Source organism: Cherax quadricarinatus, chromosome 7 (genome assembly GCF_038502225.1).
Source record: "Cherax quadricarinatus isolate ZL_2023a chromosome 7, ASM3850222v1, whole genome shotgun sequence".
Taxonomy (NCBI): Eukaryota; Metazoa; Arthropoda; class Malacostraca; order Decapoda; family Parastacidae; genus Cherax; species Cherax quadricarinatus.
The window spans coordinates 16,092,397-16,106,189 of record NC_091298.1 but is presented as its reverse complement, the minus strand read 5'-3'; the positions used below and the strand labels follow the sequence as shown (position 1 = coordinate 16,106,189).

The 13,793-nt window shown below is 40.8% G+C and overlaps 1 protein-coding gene across 2 annotated transcripts in view; it reads right to left on the bottom strand.

The window, feature by feature from the left end:
* LOC138852343 (golgin subfamily A member 6-like protein 25) overlaps positions 1–12,902 on the bottom strand; it is a 94,920-nt gene extending 82,018 nt beyond the window's left edge. For both annotated transcript variants that reach the window (XM_070082338.1, XM_070082340.1), the window contains exon 1: positions 12,784–12,902. The gene's annotated coding sequence lies outside the window, so the exon portion shown is untranslated. The remainder of the gene's footprint in view (positions 1–12,783) is intronic.
* Positions 12,903–13,793: the final 891 nt, after the last annotated feature.

Genomic DNA, 13,793 nt, shown 5'->3' with positions numbered 1-13,793 from the left:
CTGACTAGCTTGTGGTACTAGGTCAGATGCAGTGCTTCTTCCTCAAGGAAGAAGGGCGTTGGCTTAAGTCGGTAGGAGAATTGGACTTGCCTCGCATGGGCCAGTAGGCCTGCTGCAGTGTTCCTTCTTTCTTATGTTCTTATTAGTCTGCCCGAAATGCCTAGGCATGCTAGTGGTCTTCTTTGTTATTAATGTTTAATAACATGTAAACCACACATTGTAAGTTTTGCAAGGAAATAAACATTTTCATTTCATTTTTCATAAGTGTGCATATGCAGATAACTATTTTAATCCCTATTTTAGGTATTCAAGTATTTTTGGTATTAGTGTTCAGGTGGCATAAGGCATAAAGACCAAGGTTCAGTCTGTAAGCTTTATGCCTAACAAACTTAAATGGACGAAACGTCTTCACAATAAAATACGATAATCCTCACTGTGTAGTCGTCAGTGGTCAGTCGTCACGTGAGGTCACAGACCCTGAGCTGCTTTGGGGATTAGCGTGGACGGTTACAAAGCATGGCTTGCTTCTGCAGTGTTTTAAAAGCTGAGGTTGGAGAGTTGAAGGAGGAGGTCTTGCTTCTCCAGGAGGAGATTAGGAGGCTGAAGGTCCACCTCAATGGGTCTGGGAGAGAGTGTGAGGTGGCTGGAGTTGTGGGGAATGAGACTTCTAGCAGTGAGGTGCAGTCTGTCTCTCGCTGTAAGGAGGCTGTAGTTGGGGAGGTAGCAACGGCTACCAGCAGTGAGGTGCAGCCCAGCACCTGCTACAAGTGGCGAGTTGTTCACAGTAATGGGAGGCGCATCAGAATAAGGAAAGTTAAGAGTGAAGATCTGAAGGTAGGAAATCGCTTCTCTGTTCTCCAGGATGAATGTACTTCAGTGGCCAGTGAAGGTAAGGGTACTACTGCCCCTGCTAATGAAGGTAAGCGCATTCTTGTGGTTGGTGACTCTCAGGTAAGATATATTGACCGTGCTTTTTGTAATAGGAATAAGAAGATGAGAGATAGAGTGTGCTTCCCTGGAGCTGGTGTTGGGGACATTGTCAACAGGCTGGATAATATCATGTCAGGTAATGGGAACAAGCCCATTATCTGTCTCAGTGCTGGTGGAAATGATATTGGGAAGGGTAGGAGAGAAGAGCTGCTAGATAAGTACAGGTCAGCTATAGATTTCATTAAGTCTAAGGGAGGGATCCCAATCATATGTAGCATCTTGCCTAGAAGGGGAGTAGGAAATGAATGGTTGTCTAGGGCAATTGGTGTAAATTGCTGGCTAGACAGATACTGCAAGGAACTTGCAATCCCATTCATTGACAACTGGAACAACTTTTATGGCAAACATGATATGTATGCAAGGGATGGGGTACATCTCTCTGGGTCAGGGGTGGTAGCACTTGCAGACTCGATTGAGAAGGCCATTGGTGAAATGCCTATGATTTTAAACTGATGGAAGATAGAGGTATGGGTGTGTGTGGGAAACAAGCAGGTTGCAACACTAGGGTTGGAAACAGTAAATGTATAAAAGGCATTCAGCATGAAGTTATAAATAAAGACAATAGAAGAGGTCAGCAAACAAAGGGGGACAGCAGAGGGCAGCAAGGGACTAGCTCCCTTAAGGTTTACTATACTAATAGCAGGAGTGTTAGAAATAAGATAGATGAGCTAAGATTAATTGCAAGGGCAGGAAACATAGATATTATTGCTATAACAGAGACCTGGCTCAATCTGAAAGATAGAGAGATGCCCTCTGAATGTCACATACAAGGCTATAAATTATTCCACACTGACAGGGTCAACAGGAAAGGTGGTGGAGTAGCGATGTATGTCAGAGACAATTTAAATTGTTGTGTTAGACAAGATATTAAATTAGAAGCGTCAGCCACTGAATCTGTTTGGTTACAGCTTCTCGAGGGCCGAGAAAAACTAATTTTGGGTGTGATTTACAGGGCCCCAAATCTTGATAGGGAGTGCAGTAAACTTCTATGGGACGAAATTCGTAAGACATCTACATACGAAAATGTTGTGCTAATGGGAGATTTCAACTATAGACAGATTGACTGGAGCAATTTGACAGGAAATTTAGAGTCGGGTGACTTTCTTGATACGATCCAGGATTGTTTTTTAAAACAGTTTGTGACAGAGCCAACTAGGGGAAATAACCTCCTTGACTTGGTTCTTGCCAGTAGGGAAACACTAATTAATAATCTTGAGGTTAATGATGAGCTTGGGGAGAGTGATCACAAATCACTCAGTTTTAATATATCATGGAATTCCCCTAATAATGGCAATCAACTCTCCGTCCCTGACTTTCGCTTGGCTGATTTCATAGGACTGAAAAATTACTTAGGTGGGCTGAACTGGAATGACCTGACTAAGGGTCAGGTAGGTGGTGATGGTTGCCGATATGATGCTTTCCAGGGCATAGTTCTAGCTGCTCAGTCAAATTATGTTCCAAATAGGGAAATCAGATCAAACAAAAATGATCCTAAATGGATGAACAATAGATTAAAATATCTGATTGGTCAAAAGAGAGGCATATATAGGCAAATCAAAAGAGGAGAGGGGCAATTAAGAAATCGATATATTCAGTTAAAGAGAGAAATAAAAAAGGGAATTAGAAAAGCAAAAAGAGATTATGAGGTTAAAGTTGCAAAAGAATCGAAGACTAACCCAAAAGGATTCTTTCAGGTATACAGAAGTAAGATCAGGGACAAGATAGGCCCACTCAAAAGTTCCTCGGCTCAGCTCACTGACAGTGATAAGGAAATGTGTAGAATTTTTAACACATACTTCCTCTCAGTTTTTACACAGGAGGATACCAGCGATATTCCAGTAATGATAAATTATGTAGAACAGGACGATAATAAACTGTGCACTATTAGGGTCACAAGTGACATGGTCCTTAGGCAAATAGATAAATTAAAACCTAACAAATCCCCAGGCCCTGATGAACTGTATGCAAGGGTTCTAAAGGAATGTAAAGAGGAGCTTAGCACACCTTTGGCTAATCTTTTCAACATATCACTACAAACTGGCATGGTGCCAGATAAGTGGAAAATGGCAAATGTGATACCTATTTTCAAAACAGGTGACAGGTCCTTAGCTTCGAACTATAGACCAATAAGCCTAACCTCCATAGTGGGAAAATTTATGGAATCAATAATTGCCGAGGCAGTTCGTAGCCATCTTGAAAAGCATAAATTAATCAACGAATCTCAGCATGGTTTTACAAAGGGGCGTTCCTGCCTTACGAATTTATTAACTTTTTTCACTAAGGTATTTGAGGAGGTAGATCATGGTAATGAATATGATATTGTGTATATGGACTTCAGTAAGGCTTTTGACAGGGTCCCACATCAGAGACTATTGAGGAAAATTAAAGCACATGGAATAGGAGGAGAAATTTTTTCCTGGATAGAGGCATGGTTGACAAATAGGCAGCAGAGAGTTTGCATAAATGGGGAGAAATCAGAGTGGGGAAGCGTCACGAGCGGTGTTCCACAGGGGTCAGTGTTGGGCCCCCTGCTGTTCACAATCTACATAAACGACATAGATGAGGGCATAAAGAGCGACATCGGCAAGTTTGCCGATGACACCAAAATAGGCCGTCGAATTCATTCTGACGAGGACATTCGAGCACTCCAGGAAGATTTGAATAGACTGATGCAGTGGTCGGAGAAGTGGCAGATGCAGTTTAATATAGACAAATGCAAAGTTCTAAATGTTGGACAGGACAATAACCATGCCACATATAAACTAAATAATGTAGATCTTAATATTACGGATTGCGAAAAAGATTTAGGAGTTCTGGTTAGCAGTAATCTGAAACCAAGACAACAGTGCATAAGTGTTCGCAATAAAGCTAATAGAATCCTTGGCTTCATATCAAGAAGCATAAATAATAGGAGTCCTCAGGTTGTTCTTCAACTCTATACATCCTTGGTTAGGCCTCATTTAGATTATGCTGCACAGTTTTGGTCACCGTATTACAGAATGGATATAAATTCTCTGGAAAATGTACAAAGGAGGATGACAAAGATGATCCCATGTATCAGAAACCTTCCCTGTGAGGATAGACTAAGGGCCCTGAAACTGCACTCTCTAGAAAGACGTAGAATTAGGGGGGATATGATTGAGGTGTATAAATGGAAGACAGGAATAAATAAAGGGGATGTAAATAGTGTGCTGAAAATATCTAGCCTAGACAGGACTCGCAGCAATGGTTTTAAGTTGGAAAAATTCAGATTCAGGAAGGATATAGGAAAGTACTGGTTTGGTAATAGAGTTGTGGATGAGTGGAACAAACTCCCAAGTACCGTTATAGAGGCCAGAACGTTGTGTAGCTTTAAAAATAGGTTGGATAAATACATGAGTAGATGTGGGTGGGTGTGAGTTAGACCTGATAGCTTGTGCTAACAGGTCGGTTGCCGTGTTCCTCCCTTAAGTCAATGTGACCTGACCTGACTAGGTTGGGTACATTGGCTTAAGCCGGTAGGAGACTTGGACCTGCCTCGCATGGGCCAGTAGGCCTTCTGCAGTGTTCCTTCGTTCTTATGTTCTTATAATCAAGGGGGAAGCGCTAAACCCGTAGGATTATACAGCGCCTGGGGGATGTGGAAGGCATTCAGACTTAATTCGGGGAACTGGAGCACAGATCCAATTCCCTAAATCAAGAGCCCCTCACCAACATCAAGGAACCTTCCCTGAGGGGTGCTAAATTAGTAGCTAATTCACCCTCAGCAGGTGGTCGAATGACCCATGCTGCCGATGCATACTTATTCGTCACCAGTATATGTATATCTCTGATGCAACCTCTTGTAAAAACACACTAATGACAAGGAATAGCCTACTGCTTGTCCTAGAAAAATCACATTAACTGTGTCTGTATTTTTCGCATGCACTCAAAACATAAATTATAAAGAAGTGTAGACAATATTTCACATTACCTTGGGTCTGTAGTGAATACTCAGAGTAAACTGTTTAGAAACATAGATAAATGAAAAATGGTTGTGCAAGGAAATCGAGGAAGCGATACCCACTGGCAACACACCAACACTTCCTCCCTCTCACTTGTACTCCAACTTCTCACCTGTACCTTCACATCCTCTCACCTGTGGTCTCACTTATGCTATCTCTACTTCTCTCTTACCTGTACTTTCACTTTCTCCCTGTCACTTGTACTGTCTCTACTTCCTTCTCATCTGTATTCTCGCTTCATAAATCTCACCTCTTACTTCCTCCCTCTCACTTGTACTAGACTTGCCTCTCACATGTACTCTCCCTTCAACTCAAGATAAGTCTCCATAACTAATTATATTTGGCATTCGGATGAAACAGTGTTTGTTTGGAAAAGCAGTTTGTTTTATACGGCCGTGTTTGCTTAATAAGGGAATGTTTGCTCTGCAACGCAGTTTTTGTATTATAAGGCAGTGTTTACTTTATAAGGCAGTGTTTGTTTTATAATGCAGTGTTTGCTTTGTAATGCATTGTTTGTTTTATAATGCAGTGTTTGTTTTATAAGGCAATGTTTGTTTTATAAGGCTTTGTTTGTATTATAAGGCAGTGTTTGTTTTATAAGGCAGTGTTTGCTTTATAAGGCAGTTTGTTTTATAAGGCAGTGTTTGCTTTATAAGGCAGTTTGTTTTATAAGGCAGTGTTTGTTTTATAAGGCAGTGTTTGTTTTATAAGGCAGTGTTTGTTTTATAAGGCAGTGTTTGTTTTATAATGCAGTGTTTGCTTTGTAATGCATTGTTTTATAATGCAGTGTTTGTTTTATAAGGCATTGTTTGGATTATAAGGCAGTGTTTGTTTTATAAGGCAGTGTTTGTTTTATAAGACAGTGTTTGTTTTATAAGACAGTGTTTGTTTTATAAGGCAGTGTTTGGTTTGTGATACATTGTTTTATAATGCAGTATTTGTTTTATAAGGCAGTTTGCTTTGTAATGCATTGTTTGTTTTATAATTCAGTGTTTGCTTTATAAGGCAGTGTTTGTTTTATAAGGCAGTGCTTGTTTTATAATACAGTTTTTTATAAGGCAGTGTTTGTTTTATAAGGCATTGTTTTATAAGGCAGTGTTTGTTGCTTATTTCAAATCTTATCTTACTAATAGGTATCAGTATGTCACCATTAAAGACACAGCATCAACAACACGGCCACTTGATACTGGAGTTCCGCAGGGAAGTGTCCTTGGTCCAATGCTCTTCTTCATATACATCAATGATCTGATCTTCCAAACACCCCCCCCCCCCCACTCTTCATAGATCTAAACTTACTCCCTGTTCAGTACATCCACACTTACTACTGTGCAATCTACATCTACAGGACCTTAAACTCCAATATCAACTTTGACCTAAAACGCTTTCTTGATAGTTGTGACAGAACCCACAGGCATAACACCAGACACAAACATCTCTACGACATTCCCTGTGTCCGACTAAACCTTTACAAAAATTCAATGTATGTCAAAGGCCCTAAAATCTGGAACACCCTACCTGAGAACTCTAACTGCAGACACATTCATCACCTTCAAAACTACCATTAGAAAACATCTTATCTCCCTGATACACCCCGTCAACTAACTACACGAATACCACCTGGTGGTTCACACTTACACTCACTCACCCATTTGACCATAAACAGAAATATTAATCTCAATCTTAAAATAATGAATCCTGTGATACTCCAATACTGAAACTATGTACTGTGCCAAAACAAAAGCATTCACATTGCTAAACTCACAAACTAGTATTTAGTCACTTAGCCATAATACCAACTTACCTCATAATTTGTAATATTTTAAAATTAAGAATTAAACTAAGTCTGCCCGAAATGCCTAGCCATGCTAAGCGTTCTAGTGGTACACTCTGTAATCATTATTTAACTACATGTAAACCACACAATAACCAAATTCTGCAAACTCAGCATTGTAATCCTTATAGAGAATAAACTTTGAATTTGAATAAGGCAGTGTTTGTTTTATAAGTCAGTGTTTGTTTTATAAGGCAGTGTTTGTTTTATAAGGTAGTGGTTTTATAAGGCAGTGTTTGTTTTATAAGTGTTTTTTATAAGGCAGTGCTTGTTTTATAAGGCATTGTTTGTTTTATAAGTCAGTGTTTGTTTTATAAGTCAGTGTTTGTTTTATAAGGCAGTGTTTGTTTTATAAGGCAGTGTTTGTTTTATAAGTCAGTGTTTGTTTTATAAGTCAGTGTTTGTTTTATAAGTCAGTGTTTGTTTTTATAAGTCAGTGTTTGTTTTATAAGGCAGTGTTTGTTTTATAAGGCAGTGTTTGTTTTATAAGGCAGTGTTTGTTTTATAAGGCAGTGTTTGTTTTATAAGTCAGTGTTTGTTTTATAAGGCAGTGTTTGTTTTATAAGGCAGTGTTTGTTTTATAAGGCAGTGTTTGTTTCATAAGGCAGTGTTTGTTTTATAAGGCAGTGTTTGTTTTATAAGTCAGTGTTTGTTTTATAAGGCAGTGTTTGTTTTATAAGGCAGTGTTTGTTTTATAAGGCAGTGTTTGTTTTATAAGGCAGTGTTTGTTTTATAAGGCAGTGTTTGTTTTATAAGGCAGTGTTTGTTTTATAAGTCAGTGTTTGTTTTATAAGGCAGTGTTTGTTTTATAATGTGCTTGCTTCATAAGGCAGTTTTTGTTATATAAGGGAGTGTTTGCTTTATAAAGCAGTGTTACCTTGTAAAGTTTACTTTACGATGCTAGTTTTATTATGTTTTATAGAGCTGTTTTATATCATCAATTGTGAATTATTACATTCATGGTGGAAGCGTTAAACTCGTAAGGGTCACACAGCACCTGGGAGGAATGGAAGGCATTCAGGCTCGATCCAAGGAATTGGAGCACAGGTCCAATTCCTCAGAACAGAGCCCCTCACCAGCATCCAACGAACCTCCCTGAAGTGAAGGGATGAACATTTTGATTATTTCATTATTATTATTATTATTATTATTATTATTATTATTATTATTATTATTATTATTATTATTATTATTATAATTATTATTATTATACGCCAATGAGGTCAAGCGAACATCTCCATTGATCACCTTAATTTAACCTTCGTCTTATTATTATAATTTATATAATTATCGTAAATTATGTTATTGAGTGACCATCTAAGCCGGATCCGCTGTACCGTTTACCAAGCCATTACATTATATCTTTACTCAGAACTAAATGATTTTACACAAAACATATAGTCAACATAACAGCCTGTCCTCATATTTATAATTAAGTTAAAATTGCACTTAATGAGATGGAACAGGAAGTAACTTTTATTGCGTGAAGTTTCATTTATAAGTAATATTTTACTTATATGTCCCGCCATAACAGTGACTTTCTTTGTACTTAGCAAACCAAAATTGTCAGGAGAGCTTAAGTTAGGTAAACTTAAGTCAGATTAGATTAAGATGCGTTAGGCTACGATAGCTTAGGATAAATTAGGTTATGTTAGGATACCATAGGATAATTTTGGGTTAGATTAGCTTAGGTTAGGACAGGTCAGTTGTCAGGATAGGTTAGGATAACATGATTTATATTAGATCAGAGCGGAGACATGACCCATCTAACCTCTCAGTAGTAGTACCAGTTCCTAGTAACCAGTTACCAGTAACCAGTGTACCAGTAGATGACTCACTACCAACCGTCTCTGCGTGAATCACTGTCTGTATTCATATTGTGCTGACCACAGCAGTATTTCAAACACCCCCTCACATATGGGTACTGGGGTTAGTTAGTCTTACGAGTGAGAGCAAGGAGGCAGGTCACGGCTGTTTGGCGCTACTCCATCTAACCTAGCAAAACAATTATGTTCAGGTTCACTGCAAATGCTTTGACAGACTATTATACATTATATAATAGTGCCCCGTGGCCTACTGGGTAAAGCTCTGGCTTCACACAGCGAGGGTCCAGGTTCGATTCCCAGCGAGGGTAGAAACATTGGGTGTGTTTCTTTACACCGGTTGTCTATGTTCACCCATCAGTAAAATGGGTACCTGGGTGTTAGTCGACTGGTGTGGGTCGCATCCTGGGACAAAATGACCTAATTTGCCCGAAATGCTCAGCATAACAAGGGGCTTTCTATATACTATGTCATTTGATGTCAGATATGGTCTGTATACTTTGTACATGTACTTGTAGAAATAAAGATAATAATAATAATAGTCGCGATAAGCAAAATTGTTATAGGCATACAGTTTACCTGGAGAGAGTTTACCTGGAGAGAGTTCCGGGTGTCAACGCCCCAGCGGCCCGGTCTGTGACCAGGCCTCCTGGTGGATCAGAGCCTGATCAACCAGGCTGTTACTGCTGGCAAATTATGAAAATTTGACTTAGGGTAACCCCCCCAAAAAAAGACTAATTTCCACAGGAATTTTCGAAGCAATGAGTAACATTTAATACATATGACACTGCTCTCTAATAAGAAAAGAAATTAGTTAAGTTTCAGTTTCTTGAAGTCTACTCTTAACCTGTTGAACATTGAGTAATAATATAAATGAACCTGAGGATTGGGTGTATAGATATACAATATTATATTTTAAGATGACTTAATATAGACCAGAGCATCGACACCATGCCTAACCCTTCTAGGGTAGGGTAGGTGCCTGAGTCCGAGCCTTTAGCTCATAAGACTGTCATTCCCATTTGCCCCCTTGGGGCGGGGATGGCAGACCAGAGAGGCCTAGCTTGTGGCTAGGCCTGGGGACAGTTGGTCCCAAAGATGAGGAGGTACTTGTGCCTCCTCCCATGGGAGACTTTAGGTCTCAGACACTCCCTAAAGAGGGAGCCAAGGCCGGGCCACCACTTGGACAAGGCCCGGGCCGGGAGAATACCGGCGAATATTTAACTAACTAACTAACTAATAGACCAGAGAGCATCGACACCATGCCCAGCCCTTCTAGGGTAGGGTTGGTGCCTGAGCCCGAGCCTTTAGCTCATAAGACTGTCATTCCCATTTGCCCCCTCGGGGCGGGGATGGCAGACCAGAGAGGCCTAGCTTGTGGCTAGGACTGGGGACAGTTGGTCCCAAGGATGAGGAGGTCCTTGTGCCTCCTCCCATGGGAGACTTAGGTCTCAGACACTCCCTAAAGAGGGAGCCAATGCCGGGCCACCACTTGGAAAAGGCCCGGGCCGGGAGAATACCGGCTAATCTTTAATAATAATAATAGACCAGAGCTTAAACAACTCCCTCAAATGTGAAATTACACCGGGGTTTCTATGCTGGATATCTCCTGTGGTAAAATTAATTACTTGACTTTTTAATACCATTCATATCAAGTATTATTGTTATTATTATTATTGTTGTTGTTGTTGTTGTTGTTATGTAGAAGCTATAAACCCGTATGGATCATATATCGTTTGGGGGAATGAGAGGCAATTAAATTTGATCCATGGTACATAAAAATGAGAATGAAGAAGCACTGCAACCGGCCTATTTTCTCACGTTAGGCAGACCCAGTTCACACCCAGCCATGTGTACCTGTCCAAACTATATTTAAAGCTAGCCAAAGTTCTTGCCTCAATAACGCTACCTGGGAGTTTGTTCTGCTTATCTACAGCACTGCTGTCAAACCATTGAGAATTCAAAACCAGTACTGGGACCACTGTTTATATGCCAAGGTACAATAATCGTCCTGTCAGTTTAGATACTTAACAGTTTAAATGGAAATGTAGATGAATGGTTCAGAGAACCGACAAGTTGATAAATTAGACACATGTGCAACACTTGGGTATCTTGAATGAAGAAACGTTTCGCCACATAGTGGCTTCATCAGTCTATACAAAGGAGAAGGTGAAGAACAAGAGGAGTTTGAGGTAATCAGTCCCTCAACCTTGAGTCGATGTAGTCAGTCCATCAATCTTGAAAAGTATATGGACTGACTACATCGACTCAAGGCTGAGGGACTGATTACTTCAAACTCCTCCTGTTCACCATTCTCCTTTGTATGGACTGATGAAGCCACTGTGTGGCGAAACGTTTCTTCATAAAAGATACCCAAGTGTTGCACATGTTTCTAATTTATTAAATGGAAATGTTATTCATTATAGGCCGTATTGGTTAATGGGGTTTAAAGCCTATCGACCACAGGAAGGGGTTACGTTATTATTCTGTGGATGCTCGTGGCTCGGTTGATAGTATCTTCAGCTCTTGCACTGAGGGACCAGGGATCGCTAGACGTTGGCAATTTTTTCCTCGTTCCTGCTGCCTTTGTTCTAGCAGTGCTGTATAGTCCTTGTGGCTTAGCGCTTCTTTTTTATAATAATAATAATAATAATAATAATAATTGTTCTAGCAGTCGATAGGTGCCTCGGTGTTAGTCAAATATTGTGGGTCGCTTCCTGGGGGAGAGGATTAAAGGACACCGACAATCCCCGATGACGCACTGGCTTTGTTGGGTTATCCTGGGTTAGTAACCCAGTAAGGTGGCATGTTACTTTTCACCACCAATCAAGAATACTTGAATCCCTTAACTCCTCTCCAACTGCGGATTATTTGTGAACTTCGTAGCACTGAATCGGAGAACGATCTCCACACAAATTTGTATCAATGTACCAGAGAACGACTCCCACGACGTTGAATCCCTGCACCAGAGAACGAACTCCACAACTTTGTATAACTGACTGGAGAACGACCTCTATATAACTTTGTATCATTGCACCAGAGAACGACCTCCACAACTTTGAATCTGCACAGAACGACACCCACACAACTTTGCATCACTAACTGGAGAACGACCTCTGACACAATTTTGTATCACTGCACCAGAGAACGACCTCCACAACTTTGTATACTGTATCACTAGAGAACGACCTCTACACAACTTTGTATCACTAGAGAACGACCTCCACACAACTTTGTATCACTGCGCCAGAGAACGACCTCCATACACAGTTGTGTACCAATGTTCCTTCTCAATTATTTTCTGTCACAGACTTTCAGTTCCGGACAAGATTGTTTTCTGCCACATATATCAAAATTCAACCAATATCTTCTTTACTTGTTCTGCCTCCATTCACACACCCGCTGGTATCACATTTCCTAAACCTTTGCTGATCATTCTTAAAGATATCTCCCACGAAACAAGTCTCAATACTGTATTACAATTATTACATCTCAACATTGTGATTACCATCTCTCTCCCGAAGACATAAAAACAACACACGCGCACTTTCATTAGTCATTTTCTTCTTATTCGTTATTATTTTTATTTATGGGTCATGCAGCTTCCGGGAAATGATAGGTAAAAAGATGATTTAAAGAAGGGGAGGACAAGTTCAATTCCTTGGATTAAGAGCTCTCCCCTCACAGGCGTCAAGGTACCTCCCATGAGAGGTTCTCGGTAAGAGCTTCTTCTGTAACTTGTGTTACTGCAAAGTTGCATGTGCGTTTTAGATGTTGTTTTACACACGAGAACAAGGCGCTTGTCTGTGATGGGTACAACCGTGCCTGACACTAGTATAAACTGCTTGGTTATACTATTCTTATTTTCTTTGAGTCTTCCTTTCACGAATGTTTTCTTCTCGTTACTCTCTCTTTCAGATGTTTAACATTTTCAAATTGTTCATTTACTTACACATCTACACCATAATTTTTTCTTTTCAGTTTCACTTTTTGTCTATTAATTTCCACCCCTTCTCTCGTCGTGTTTTCCAACTCTTGTGCTTCATTTCCAATCGTTTAAGATTTCCCAATATTAATTACTACTAATACTTCCATCATATCTAGCTTTACCAATAATCATTTCTTTCAAAAAGTTTTGTCACTTGCATCTACTCACCTTCTTGCCTCTCACACCAGCGTCAAAACACTACAAGAGAATCACCGTCTACCCCTCACACCACTCAAGTGAGGGTCCTCGCACACGCACACTCACATGCCCAAGCCCGCCCGAGTTCGCCCGCCCGAGTCCGCCCGCCCGAGTCCTCCCGCCCGAGATCGCCCGCGCACACAAACCCATCGTCCTAATAACTGTCACACTTTCATATAGGGTTTCGACACGTTTCCTTTCACCTGTTGTCCTGTTCACCTAGCAGCAAATAGGTACCTGGGTGTTAGTCGACTGGTGTGGGTCGCATCCTGGGGGACAAGATTAAGGACCCCAATGGAAATAAGTTAGACAGTCCTCGATGACGCACTGACTTTCTTGGGCTATCCTGGGTGGCTAACCCTCCGGGGTTAAAAACCGAACGAAATCTTATCTTATCTTATGTCTGGTAAGATAAGATTTCGTTCGGATTTTTAACCCCGGAGGGTTAGCCACCAGGCCACCGGGGCCACCGAGAGAATGGGCTGCACGCACGCACGTCAAGAAATTAGAGAAAGTGCGAAGGTTTGCAACAAGACTAGTCCCAGAGCTAAGGGGATTGTCCTACGAAGAAAGGTTAAGGGAAATTGGCCTGACGAGACTGGAGGACAGGAGGATCAGGGGAGACATGATAACGATATATAAAATACTGCGCAGAATAGACATACTGTAGGTGAGGTAAGGGCATATTAGAATGATATAAAGTAAGGAGTGCCATTTGGGGTACATAGTATCGTATCTTGGAAAGGTTGCTACTGTTTTGGAAACTTTCTTAATCATATCCTGGATGTTTACCTGGAGAGAGTTCAGGGGGTCAACGCCCCCGCGGCCCGGTCTGTGACCAGGCCTCCTGGTGGATCAGAGCCTGATCAACCAGGCTGTTGCTGCTGACTGCACGCAAACCAACGTACGAGCCACAGCCCGGCTGGTCAGGAACCGACTTTAGGTGCTTGTCCAGTGCCAGCTTGAAGACTGCCAGGGGT